The 14,162-nt window shown below is 57.9% G+C and overlaps 1 protein-coding gene across 1 annotated transcript in view; it reads right to left on the minus strand.

Moving 5' to 3' along the window:
- Positions 1-6,388, minus strand: part of MYOCD (myocardin) — a 227,646-nt gene extending 221,258 nt beyond the window's left edge. Inside the window, exon 1 of the mRNA XM_080629354.1 lies at positions 6,285-6,388. The gene's annotated coding sequence lies outside the window, so the exon portion shown is untranslated. The remainder of the gene's footprint in view (positions 1-6,284) is intronic.
- Positions 6,389-14,162: the final 7,774 nt, after the last annotated feature.

Raw genomic sequence — 14,162 nt, forward strand, 5'->3', positions numbered from 1 at the left:
CCAGGAAGCTTTCCTGAGCCCACACAAGTCCCTCGCAGCACCACGACTCTCCATCAGCTGCGAACGCATGGTGTTGTTACTTGCAGTGCAAACCGGAATGAGATGCCCTCCACATGCCCCGCCTGGCAGCCCCACAAAAGGACCTGCTCTGACAGGGCTTCACTTGGATTTACTCATCAGCCTGCAGTGCAGAGAGGGAACATCACACACAGGCATGTGCTGGATCTGGATCCGCACCCAGTTGGGTCCATGCGCTCTCTGCAGCTCTCCCAGCCCCAGGTCCCTCTGCACTTCAGCAAGTGCCTGGAGGATGCCTTGAGACCAGCTCCTGCAGCGGGATGCTCAGCCCTGCTTCCTGGTCATTTGCCCTCCCTCAACAGCAATTTAGCTTCTAGAAATGCAGGAAAGTTGCACAACTCACTTTGGGACTAATACTCTGTAAAGTGCCATGGGAACAGCATCACCCTGCTGCTCGCTAACTCATCCTAGGAGCAGACAAGCCTCTCTCAATCAGAGTATGAAGGATTTCATCCTCAGTAGGCCACAGCCACTTTGTTTTCTTCCCCTCCACTGGCTACAGCAGCATGTGGGGATGGATTGGCCTCTGGAGGCCTGAAAAATAGCATAAAGGATAAAAGCAGCTCTGCAGTTAATGGGATTGGGGGGCTGTGAAGAGAGAAGAAAGCCCTGGGGATGGTCCAGGGGGATGCAGGAGCTGCACTTGGGACACAGCTCTGAGGGCTCACCCAGTGCCCTGGGCAGCACGGTTGGCACTGGGGGCACACCACTGGAGAAGATGGGAAAGCCCAACCAGAGCAAACTCAAGTGAGACATCACCGGTTCGTGCAGGCCCTGCCTCCCTCCACCTCTCCAGGGCAGGAGCGCACCAACTGCCCTCAGCACCCACTGCACGCAGGGTGGCAGTGGCACAGAGGAGATGGGCCCCTGAGCCCATCCTGGTGCCAACAGAGAGAGCAGCAGTGGCTTTGCACAGGCTCTAGCAGGGGAAGAAGGATGCTGCAGAGGGACCATTGCAGGGTACCAGGAGCCTGGCTGAGGTGTCCGGTGTATCCTAGATGTTTACTGGGAATGGAGAACATCAACAAACTGGGCACCATTCCTGCTGCTAATGTGCAAAGACACAGGCAGGCTTCCCCATGAGAGGCCAGAGCCTGCCCAGGGCTGGATGGTGCTCACTGGGATACACAGCAAAGTCCTCTCTCCTCCTGAGCACAGCCCTTGGGGGTAAAGGATGAGGAATGGCTGTGAGTTCACGCTCAGCTCATCCACCGCCACATGCCTGAATGGGGTGAGCACAAAGCAAGCCCCAAAGCTGCCTTGAGGCTCCCAAAGAGCAGCTCTTGGCACCCCAAGGTCTGTGCTGCCTGCACTGTGCAGTGCTGGGACAGACCCAGAGGAGAGCGGGAGCTGGTGAGGATTGAGGTGCATTAGGCTGGGCTAATCCCATCCCAGCATGAGGGGTGGGTGGGAAAACCTGCTCACTTTACCTTGGGGTCTATTTTAGTTCGTTTAACTCCTTCCCAGCTCTACAAAGGCATCTACTGGTTCTAAAGGTTCTTCATCACACATCTGCAGGCCCACCAGGAGATGCCCCATGGGCTGACACCAGCAATCCCATTGCACAGTGTGCTGGTAGAGGAGCAAACATCAGCGTGAGCACCCCAGGGCTCAGAGAGAGGGCATGGCCCCATTCCAGAGGGTGCTGGTGGCTGTCACACCCTCCCGATGAGGTCCAGAGCCAGGAAGCCCCTGGGGAGGGCTGATAAGCCCTCTGCATCTGTTCCAACCGGGCCCGTGCACGCAGCGTGTATTTTTGGCTTGATGTTGGGACATAAATCACCATGAGTCAGAGAAGGCAGACGTGTGTCCCCGGCCTCCTCCAGGACAGCGCCAACAGCACCGAGCCCGTGGCTGCTGTGTGCCTGCGACACATCACACGATGGCCATGGGCAGGTCCCAGGTGCAGTGGCCATGAAGAGAGTCACGAAGGTCACTGCACTGGCTCTTCTGGCTTCAGAATCACACGCTAAGCACCACTATGTGGAAGGGACTATCCAGAGAGCAGGACATCCCATAGTGCTCTGGGAACCCAACAGGAAGAGCATGCTGACCAGCAAGCCACATGCACCACACACAGAGATCTGGAAGATCCAATGGTCCCACCTGAGGTTCTCAGAAATGACCTCATGGTTTAAGCTAAACCATTAGCAGCTGATGAGCAGCACTGGCTGCAGGACAGGAGGCCGTGGGGATGCCACATGCATAAACCCTTAGTCATGAGATCCCACCTTGGGGCCACACAGACACAAACACGCAGCTAGAAGGTCCCACGGTTGGATGAGCCATTCTCATGTATGATGCCCTATGTCCACAGCTACCCCTGCAAGCCAGAAGTCCCCACGTCTGGCCCTAGTGCCTCTTACTTCTGCTCCATTGGGTGAAAAGGTCTGTGCTGTGTCTCTGGACCATCCTCCAGCAGAGCTGTGCTGATGGGCCCACAGGCAAGGGAAGCCTTGAGCTGGCACCATGAGAGATGTCCCCAGCCATGCTCTGAGCTTCCCCAGGAGCAGGGGACCATCTGCACACTCCTTGCACCCAGTGGCCAGGCTGTGCTGGAGGACACATCAGGGACTGTAGCGATAGGACAAGGGGTGATGGGTTCAAACTGGAACAGGGGAAGTTCAGGTCAGATATAAGGAGGAAGCTCTTTACTGTGAGACTGATGAGGCGCTGGCACAGGGTGCCCAAGGACATGGTGAATGCTCCATCCCTGGCAGTGTTCAAGGCCAGGTTGGACAGAGCCTTGGGTGCCATGGTTTAGTGTGAGTTGTCCCTGCCTGTGGCAGGGGGTTGGCACTGAATGACCTTAAGGTCCTTTCCAACCCAAACCATTCTGTGATTCTACATGCACAACCAGCCTGCCAGGCCCTCAAAGGCAGGTGGTGACTTAACCTTGTCACAGATGTGTCACATCTGGCAAAGCAACGTCCTGGCGGGTCGCTGCCCTTCAGCTCAGGGAGCTCCATCCTGTGTTCATACCCCTCACCCCATGGGGTGCGTGCACACCCCGAGTCCAGGCGCAGGATGGGATCTCTGCCATCTAATCCCCCATCCATGAACTCAGCACCTCTCCAGGAACAGGCAAGAAGGTCAAGAAACAAAGCAAGAACGTTCTGAGAATAGTGTGGCAGCAAACACTGCATGGATGAGGTCAGGCAGTCCCTGCTTCCCAACAGATGTGCTCGTCCACCTCTGGAGCTCAGCCTTTGAGCAGGAGACAGGTCCGCCATGCAGGGCTAGGGAAGGAGCAGGATAAGCACCAGACAGAAAGAGGCTTTGCTTCAGTGTGTGGAAGAGCCACAGTGTCCCCTGACTCACATCCCTCCTCCATCAGTAACCTCAGCTGCTCACTGGCATTGAACAAGCTCCACAGGTCTTGGCACAGGGAAATGCTTCTGCTGCAACCCACACACTTTCCCATTCTCCTGTCCCCACCTGATGCCCGTGGATTTCACATGGCCACAGGCACATGGAATGACCCTGGAGAAAAGCAGCAACGTGACAAGGTTGCAGGAAGGAGTACAGTGGAAACTGGTTGAGTAGGAGCTATGGACCTGGCTCTGTGGCTCGGAGAGCAACCACAGCACAGCGAGAGACATCCAGAATCAGGGAGATCACTGCTGATCGTTGTGCCCTCACAACAGGAGGGGTGCTGGAAAATGGGGACGTGTTCAGAGAAGATCTGCAAGAATGATTTGTAGCCCTGGAAAACTGCAGTATCACAGAAGGTGGAAGAAGCCCAATCTCTTCCTGATGCTGGGCAAAGCTAAAGCAAGCCTTGGTCCCACTCAGAAAGCAAAAGAGTGATGGGTTCAAAGTGAAATGGGAAGTTCAGGTTGGAGATAAGGCAGAAGCTCTTCCCTGTGAAGGTGCTGAGGTGCTGGAAGAGGTTGCCCAGAGAAGCTGTGGCTGCCCCATCCCTGGCAGTGTTCAAGGCCAGGTTGGACACAGGGGCTTGGAGCAAGCTGCTCCAGTGGAAGGTGTCCCTGCCCGTGGCAGGGGTTGGAGCTGGATGAGCTTTAAGGTCCTTTCCAACACAAACCAGGCTGGGGTTCTAAGCACCTGCTGAGCAGCTCTGCAGCCCAACCCACACTGGGCTCCAGCTCCTTGTAAGTGGCCTGCTGCAAACACCATGGCTCATCCAAACCAGCTCTGCCCCAGAGAGGGGCTTCCTCAGCTGGGGTCAGCCGGACCTGCTCTGCCCATGCTGCAGGGCAAGGGTGTGAGCATCACCCAAGGAGCAGGCTGGCTCCACACGGAGGGAATGGTTCCCTTAGGAGCAACACCCATCCGTGCAGCGCCTGCCTGGTCGGAAGGAGCCAGGGGCCGGGATGGCAGCAGTGAGAAGGTGCTGATTGTTTGGAGATGGGGTGAGAGCAGCAGAGCTCATCTCTGCCAGCTCAGTGAGGTCTCTGCTGGCTTCCTCTTGGCTGTCAGGCTGCGAGCAGCCCTGCCAGGCTTTTAACACGAGCACAGCGCTCGCACAGCGGGACGGGGCCGGCCTGGCCGCCCTCCAGCCCTGGCTGCCATCGAATGGGAAATAAGGGAATTGGAGCAAGACCACAGCGACCACCAACCACCCGCCACTGGGAGCACTGGGGCAGCCTGCCCCTGCCAGGCACGAGCAGCGCATCACCCACAGCCCACATTCCAAGGCTGGATGCTGGCATGGCACCGGCTGGGCACGGGCAGGAGGTCCCGGGAAGCAGGGCAGGCAGCAGCCCCGGCATGGAGTTTTCTGCTGGTTCCATGTTTTATGAAAAGTTGTTGGCAAAAATGTGCATTTTCTTTGGCTGTGTTTTGCAAGGATTTGGCAAAAACGTACCGTTAGTGTCTCCCCTTGAGAGAGCTTTATTGAGTGGAACAAAGTCGGATATTTTTAGCTACCCATTGTTAGCTGAAGAACAAAGCCATAACTAAGATATTTTGTCTCTTACACCGAAACGGGACTATCAGACCGATCCATGTACAGTCATATGTGGCTGCCCATTCAGATGGAGCACAAGAAGGAAACTATTTTTAGGCTGCACAGTCCACACCAGCACCACATCTCCCTTCCTCTGCACGCTGGACCACCAAAACACACAGACAGCATCAGAGAGAGCAGCACCGGAGCTGGGGGGTCACTGACTCTGCTGTCCCTGGGGCCACCTCACAAATGACATCTACAGGAGGGATCGGGTCATGCAATTTGAAATAAAACACTAATTTCTTTGCCTTTTGGGGTGCTTTTTACCACCCAGAGCTGAAATGATGTTTGTGGCACTAAGAGGCAGCAGGGAAAAGTCAACCAGCTGGACCTCAGCAAAGCAGCGGTTGTGATACACAGCACTAAACCCCCATCCCTCTCCTCAGAGCACATGTACACACACTGAGGGCTGCTCCGATGAGGAGCAAGGCTCTCCACGGGCAGCACAGGGTCAGGCAGCCTGTGAGGAGGAGCAGGAATAACAGGCACAGCCCTATCCCAACAGCTCTCCCCGCTCCGCACAGCCCAACTGTGCAGGGAATGCGACCAAGGCGGCGCTTTCGAAAGTGTTAACCCTGCGACACCAGAAAGCCCTTCACGAGGCTGACAGAACCTCCCCAGAGCACGGCAGTGCTCCACAGATGACATCAGGGCTTGGTGGCTGGCACCATTTTTCAGTGCATTCGTTTAAAGGAAACAAAAAGGTCCATAAATGCCCCGAATTTCTGAGCAGGAGCTGTTTCTGAGCAGTTTCTGTGGGTTGCACGGGTGACACAGGGAGAAGTTGCTCTGAAGAGCTGAGCGTTTGGTGCGACCGGAGCGACCCTCCACAGCCCCTCCTGACAAGGGAGCAAGAGGGATGAGAGCCAGGAGCCACCTCCTCTCTGCACCGACGGGGTGGTGGGGTCACACTCACCATCACAGCAGCCTTTGGGAACCGCGCCTGGTCCTTCACCACCATCCGCCCCATGCAAAGCATCCTCCCACCGGCCTCTCCAGCAAGGCCAGCTCCTAAAGGCACCTTGTGCTGGTCCCCAACAAGTGCCATGCTCCAGGATGGGCTGCACAGAGCCCAGCATGGAGCCAGCGGCCACCAAGGCCCCACCAGTGACCCAGGAGCACTGGCAGTGCCCAACCTCAGCCTCCCTCATAGGCGCCCTGTGTCAGCAGCACCGAACGCGTGTGAGAAAGCAGCTGAAGAGCAGAAAGGCATCAAGAAGGAAAAGTGAATTACCTGGGAACTTTTCGGCTGGGCTACAGTGTCCCGGAGGAGATGCTGCTTTTGTGCCTCCTTGCTTTCTCCGCACGTTAGGGCTGCTTTTAGCAGGGAGCAGGGACTGGGGGGGGGGGGTGTTATATAAACTTGAAGCACGGGGAGAACTGGTTTAAAATAGAGCGCAAGGAGCTGCTGCGGTGGAATCAAGACAAGCTCCGAGCGCTGCTCTTCCAAAGGCAAATTAACTTCTTGCAGCCCGTGGGGCAGCGGAGGGAGCCCGGTGCCGGGGGTGCCGGGGGTGCCGGGCGGTGCCGGGCGCTCTCCGGGCTCACAACCTTGCCCTGCTCTGGCTCAGGTGAACGGGAGAATTTGGGGGGCGCAGCCCCGCGGGTGAGAAGCGATCGTGTCTCTGCCTGTGCCCGGTGGCGGGGTCACTCCCCACCGATCCCAGCCCCGTTACGGAGCGTCTCGGGCATCCCGAGCCGCAGCCCCGGGCGGCGGGGTCCGCTCCGGCCCCGCAAGGGTTAAGGAAGAGGCGGAGCTTCCGCCCCCCCCCGCCCCCCCAGTTGCTCCTGCTCGGAGTGTCCTTTAGGAGCGGGAGGTTTGTAGGGCACCGAGGGAGGGAGCAGTCCGCAGCTCTGCTGATGGGATGTAAAGTACCTGTGGTGTTGTTGAAGTGGGTTCAATCATCATTAGGGTTCAGAATTAACAGCGCGCACCAGGCAGCGGAACAACCCGCCCTTCTCTGAACTGCCTTCCAAGCGATGCTGGCCACGCCGCCACCGCTGCCAGGGGACGTTTGGGTTGGCTCTGGAGGGGCTCCGGTGGGGCAAGAGCTCCGTGTCCCGCAGCGTGGAGCGGAGCAGGGCACGGGCCCGGGCTGCACCGGCTGCTGCCACCTCCCGCACGAACCACGGCCTCCCCCAAACCTCTGCACCACTCGGGCATCCCGGCATGAGCAGTGGGGAGCAGGGCAGCTGGAAAAGCTGCTGTGGGGACCCCAGACCTGCCAGGCTCCTGCCCCACATCCCGGGCCTGGGAGCATCCCACTGGTCCTGGTGCGCAGAGAAACGGCTCTGAGCTGGGATCAGCGAACCGGGACCTGCCTGGGACTTGCCACAGCCCATGGACCAAGTCACAGTGTCTGGGCTGGGCACAGCACCCAGAGGTCCAACACCCGGGACTCTGAGCACTACTACCTTTACTGCTGCGTCAGCAGGTTCCAAAGGACTTTGTTTCTCCAGGTTTGATCCTCGGGAGTGAAGAATGAAGAGCTGCTAAGCACCCTTCACCTAAGCATCAAAGCCCCCAGAATGTCACTTTTCCCACATATAACCCCCCTTTTCGGGGCTTAGGCTAGCCTGGGCTGTCCTGCTTAGCTGAGCTGGGCTGAGCTGCACCAGTGCAGCCTCTAATACTTTACCATCCCTTAAGTCAACTCTTTCCCTTTGGATGTCAGTGTCTTGCTGAAGCCTGGAGGTTTGCAGGCTCTCACTGGTGGAAAAGGAACCTGGATGGAGATAGGGTCCTCCTCGGTGCAGTTCTCATCACTGGTGTGCAGTGGTGTTTTCCAAGCAGGGAGCAGCCTGTGAGCAGCACCTCTGCTCAGGCTCTGCTTCTTTTCCCATTAACACCGAGCCCCAAAGGCTCCTGCCTTTGCTCCCTGCACCTCTTCTGCCCCTGCTCTACACACCCTCTCACTGGTCCTTTCTCCTGAGGGATGAAGAGCAGAATGACATTCACCCACCCGTGCTCCATGGGGGCCACTGCTGTGCCATGCGCTGGGGATGCTGCTGGTGGCAGGTTCCTCCCCCCAAATCTTCCACCCTTCCAAACAAACCAAAACCAAACACTGGGGTTCCACAGCAGGCGAATGGCTTTAACCTGCTAGAGGGGAGATTGAGATGCGACCTGAGGCAGAAGCTCTTCCCTGTGAGGGTGCTGAGGCGCTGGCACAGGGTGCCCAGAGAAGCTGTGGCTGCCCCACAGCTTTAAGGTCCCTTCAACACGAATCCCTCTGTAACTCTGTGATTCTACCATGTTTTGACATCAGCAGGTAGCTGAAGAAAACCCCTCCTGGGACTCATGCAGCCCCAGTGCGCAGCAGGACACCGCTCCCTGCGCAGGGAAAGTCCTTTTCCTTCCGTTTATTTATATCCCTCTGGCTGTAAACTCAGCCGGGGCTGAACCTGCTGCTCACACGGACCTGCTCTGCGCAGGAGCCGCTGGCCAAGCAGCCACATACACGAGGGGGGGGGGGGGAGCAGCCCTTCCCCAGCACAAATCCTCGGCTCCCACCCCATCTGTATACGCGGAGCTTGTGAGCGGAGCCCTCGCCGAAGAAGATCCCGAGCCAGGGCAGATCCGAGCCACGGACCAAAACGGGCACGATGGTCCCTGTGCAAGTTACTGTCACACCGCATCCGGACACTCTGCACTGGAGGAACCTGTTCAAGGGTGTTTGAACAGGGCAGAGCTACTCCAAAAAGTGTCCTTTGGGAGCAGGAGGCTTTTAGGAGAGCGGCACAGAGGGAAGCAGCCACATGTCTGCGGTGGAGAGCAGATCTTTGCTCTACTAATGGGCTGTAAAGTACCGCTGTTGTTAAGTGTCATCATTAGGGTTCAAAATTAACAGCGCTGCCAACACTGACAGGGGACTTGGGTTGCTGAAGGTCTCAGGACAGCTTGGTCACAAGAGCTCGGGAGGGGGGCAGGATCACTGTGCAGCCTCAGTGGGTCCAGCGCTGGCAGCCAGGCCAGGGTGATGGGAGGAGAGGGAGGGATCCGTTTGGAGAGTAATGGTTCCATTTCAAGGGAGACCTGGGTGCCATGTGGCAGCAGCTGGAGAACACCGTGGCCAGGGGATGGGTTTCCTCCCCTGGGGAGGTTTTGCAGCACTGGGTGCAGTTCTGGTGTCCCCAGCATAAGAAGGACATGGAGCTGTTGGAGCAAGTCCAGAGGAGGCCATGAGGATGATCAGGGGCTGGAGCACCTCCTGTATGGAGCCAGGCAGAGAACATTGGGGCTGTTCAGCCTGGAGAAGAGAAGCTGTGTGGAGACCTCAGAGCAGCTTCCAGTGTCTGAAGGGGGCTACAAGGATGCTGGAGAGGGACTCTTCATCAGGGACTGTAGCGATAGGACAAGGGGTGATGGGTTCAAAGTGAAACAGGGGAGTTTAGGTTGGATCTAAGGCAGAAGCTCTTCCCTGTGAGGGTGCTGAGGCGCTGGCACAGGGTGCCCAGAGAAGCTGTGGCTGCCCCATCCGTGGCAGTGTTCAAGGCCAGGTTGGACACAGGGGCTTGGAGCAAGCTGCTCCAGTGGAAGGGGTCCCTGCCCGTGGCAGGGGTTGGAGCTGGATGAGTTTTAAGGTCCTTTCCAACACAAACCAGGCTGGGATTCTATGATTTTATCCCATGAGCTGACAGCACTCTGCAGCAGAGGGGCTCAGCTCCGTCCTCTGGACAGCACAGCCCCCGGCATGAAGCAGGTTGATGGCACTGGGCCATCAGTGGTGGCACGGAGGTGGTGTGGCTGTGCTGCCTGCAGACAGCTTAGGTTCTCTTCACTGGCAACCCCATGGGAGCATGGCACACTCAGGGGAGCTCAGGCTTAGCTTGGGATGGGGAGACCAGGGATGTCCTAGGGGTTTGCTGCGGTGAACCCAGATGCTGAGGTTGGATCTGGCAGCTCCCCATGTCCAGGCAGGTTCTGGGGACACGATCTGTTGCGTTGGCACCGCACGCGCCCTGCTGGTTCCCATCCAGCTGCAGCGTCCCAGCACCATCCCGGCTGTGTATCCCACAGTTTATGTTAGCTGTGGAGGCTGGAGCCGGGTGGGTGGGATGGGGCCGCCAGCCCGCACGTGTGACACGCGTTTGGTGTCACCACGAGCAGTGTGACAGATGAGCTGCGTGTTCCCGGCTGCGGCTGGAGCAGCTCATCCTGCAGCCTGGCCCTGCTCCCAACCCCGGCCAGGAGGGGCAGGTCAGCAGTGCGGATCCCAGCACCACATCCGTGTGGACACACTGGCACAGGATGATGTGGTGGCCACGGGGCTCATGCACCCCTGTTGTTTGATCATCTCCTTCCCATCCCCAGCCCAGCAGCCAGGAGCTCACAGTGGTGAAGATCCCACAAAGGGCTGTGGTGTGATCCCACTGACAAAGCTCAGGGGCTGCTGGTGCTGCTCTTGGGGGGTGCCCAAAACCAGGACACCGGTGGTAGTGTGTGGGGTCAGAGCACCACTGGGGTGCTTTGAGCACGGTACAGTGCAGCTCAGCTCTGGAGCAGCAGCCCTGGGCTGCTCTGCAGGTGCTTATAAAACTGAAACAGAGGAGTTCAGGTTGGATCTAAGGCAGAAGCTCTTCCCTGTGAGGGTGCAGAGGCGCTGGCACAGGGTGCCCAGAGAAGCTGTGGCTGCCCCATCCCTGGCAGTGTTCAAGGCCAGGTTGGACACAGGGGCTTGGAGCAACCTGCTCTAGTGGAAGGGTTGGAACTGGATGAGCTTTAAGGTCCCTTCCACCCAAACCATTCCATGACCCTGTGACTCCCTCAGAGGCCTGGCCAGCCCCAGAAGACGCAGGGATGAAACCATGCATTGGGATACTTTGCCCAAAGGCACTGGGAACGGGGCACCTGCCCATGCATGGACAGCACGTGTCCATGGGGCGTGCTGCTGGGACCGGTGCTGCTGTGCAGCAGCCGGAGGGACCCACGTTCCCGGCTCACCCCGGGGCTCGGGGCCGGGCACTGTGGGTGCAGCTCCCCACGCTGCTCTGGGGAAGGGGAGAGTTTATACAAGACATTGAAGCTTTAAGCCCAGGCACCATAAATAGTCTATTTTTCAAGGGCTCCGAGTCAGTTGTAGGCTGGGAGCCAGAGGCGAAATTTGGCAGCTGTCTTTGTTTAATGATGAATTAAAATGAGGTAACAAACCGAGACAGATCTATTAAGGAGGGTATTTGCAGCGTCAGGACAGGATTCCAAATGGCTGATTTCTCCCCCCCTCCCCTTTTAATCTTCCAACTTCTCCTTAGGAAAACAAGCTCTTCCTGCAGCCGGGGCTGTGTCCCTGCAGCGGGAGGGAGCCGTGGCCGGGCCGGGCTTTATCTTTATGGTCCCTCTTCCTTTAAACAAAGCATCCCTCTGCACAGATTTTTCCAGTTTGGAAATGTTATGAAGACCTTGAAGTAAACTTCAATGGAGAGACCCTTGGCTGTGACAGACGCAGGAGGGGGGAAGGTTTGAACATCCCTCCGGCTCCGTGCCGGCCTCTGCCACGCAACAAGGACTGGAACGGGAGCGATGGAGGCAAAGGGGTGGTTTTCAGGCTCTTTTCCCCACATTCCGGACCCACATCCCCACGGCGCTGTGGGGCAGCAGCACACAGCGGTGGGCACCATAGGGAAGAGGTAACAGGAGGGTCATGCGGATGGAGCCTGGGAGGGTTGTTCCCATCAGCTCTTGCCATGACACTGGATTCGTTCCTAGCCCCCAAACCTGCACGAAGGTGCCTCACTTGGAGGTGCCCATGGCCAGAGGAGGGTTAAAGCGTGTGGAGAGGTCCAGGAGCAGCTCTTGGGGGGTGTGAAACAGGTTCACCCTCCCCAGGGCTCGCAAGGCTTAGCCACATGGGAAAGCACCCAAGTATGAGGAAAAGGGAAAAACATCCCAAAATAGTTTAGTCTTGTTTTGTGCACTGAGACGCCCAGACAGGGTGGGAGTTCTGGTTGTGTCTGAGCTAAAAATTACAGTCAATAGAGAAGTGGCTGCAAAGCCCCATGTTCTGGATAAGAAGGACATGTGCAAACGCTGTCCATCAGGGTGAAGACATGCCAGGATGAAGGTCCATAAATAAAAGAGGAAGGGGATGGAGTCAAATGAGCTCTGCACTGAGGGGTGAGCCCTCACCCGCCTGCTGACGTCTCTCTGCTTCCCATGGGATGACCGGGAGTGAGGGGAAGCAGCTCCGTACATAGGGAGGGCTCTGGGCAGAGGTGGGACCCCACATCCTGCTCTGCACACAGGTCCAGGACCACAGAGCCCTTCTGGAAGCAAAGCGGGCTGGTTCTGCGCCACTGGTGGTCAGGATGGGCCTGTTGGGGCTGTGTTGCTCTGCACCCCAGCACGTGGCAGTGGGAGCCCAGTGTAAAGGCTGGTCTGGCCTGGAGGAGGGGACGGGGATGGTGGGGTGGTTATCCCAAGAGATCCAGGGCATTTGCTCCTGCGGGCTCTGCTCTTGCAGCACACAAGCGATGCAAGGATGGGCAGCAGGGGCTGGGGCAAGGCAGACTCAGGTAGGAGGAAGGTCACTGCTCCTTCTTGGGCATCAGTCCCCCAGGGATAAAAAGGGGGATGCGCTCTATGGATGCTCCATGGCTCAGTTTAACTGCTCAGGGGTTGCCCATGCCAAGCACCAGCTTCAGGTGCCATGGCAGGTCCTGAGCTCTCCACGCTGCAGCTGGACAGGGGCTGGCCCAGAGGTGAAGGTGGGAGCGGAGCTGGTCCCGGCTCCCACATGTCCCCAGTGCAGCAAGGAGCCCATCGCCGGTGATGAAATGGTCACACACTGGAGGAGGGGACAGGGCACCCGTGGGGCAGAGGAGCTGCGGGTGCTGGAGCTGGCTCGGGACATGGGGCAGCCCAGGGGGAGCAGGGCAGAGGGGAGGGGGCAGCAGGAGGGGCAGGGGGGCAGCACGGGAGGTGCTGAGCGGACACGCAGGGGCTGCCTCGTCCCCCCCTGCGCCCCCGACGGCACTTTCCTCTCCGCGGCGGCGCGCAGCAGCGGTGCCGGCGGGAGCGCGGCGCCATCTAGAGCCGAACCCGGGCTACTGCAGGGCCCGGCCCGCGGCTCCTCTCCTGTGGAGCGGCCCCGAGACCCTGCACACACAGGGTCACAGAAGGGACCTTAAAACTCATCCAGCTCCAACCCCTGCCACGGGCACTTTCCACTAGAGCAGCTTGCTCCAAGCCCCTGTGTCCAACCTGGCCTTGAACACTGCCAGCGATGGGGCAGCCACAGCTTCTCTGGGCACCCTGGGCCAGCGCCTCAGCACCCTCACAGGGAAGAGCTTCTGCCTAAGAGCTCATCTCAGTCTCCCCTCGGGCAGGTTAAAGCCATTCCCCTTGGCCTGTCCCTACAGGCCCTTGTCCCAAGCCCCTCTCCAGGTTTCCTGCAGCCCCTTTAGGCACTGGAGCTGCTCTCAGGTCTCCCCTTCAGGAGCCTTCTCTTGTCCAGGCTGCCCCAGCCCAGCTCTCTCAACCTGGCTCCAGAGCAGAGCTGCTTCAGCCCTTGCAGCATCTCCATGGCCTCCTCTGGCCTCGCTCCAACAGGTCCCTATGTCACTATGGGGGTGTCCCTACTTCTCTGCCAGCAAATCCATTGGGATGTGACCTCTCTCACCTAAAACAAGAACCAGAACCGTAAAATAAAAGACTTTTTGTCCTGAATGAACCAGTCTTTGGAATCCCCTCCAGTGTGTGAGCTGCCCCAAAACATGCAGCTCAAACAGCACAGGCCACTTGAGTCAGAGCCCTGAAGAAGCTTTTGTGCTCCCAAAGGTGTGGAAACAAATGCATTAAGCCCACAAAAATAAAGCTCTTTTCATGCTTCCTAATGATTCACCTGAGCAGAAAATCATCCTCATGGGGAGGAAGCGATGCAGCAGTCGGGCAGGGATGCCCAGATAGAGAACCCACCTCTGGGAACCTTCAACTTCTATTGGGAAGCAATTTAGGATCTAAAGTGGTGTTTCCCTTCCTATGTAGCTGCAGGGAGCAGAGCCAAGTGCTGGGAGTGAGCTTTAGGCTGCAGGGCTCTAATGTGGAAAACATGCATGAACAGAGCTTGCCGTTCAAAGCAACAACCTTTTTATTTCATCCAGAAGTGGGAAAACC

Source organism: Psittacula echo, assembly GCF_963264785.1.
Source record: "Psittacula echo genome assembly, chromosome: 14".
Lineage (NCBI taxonomy): Eukaryota > Metazoa > Chordata > Aves > Psittaciformes > Psittacidae > Psittacula > Psittacula echo.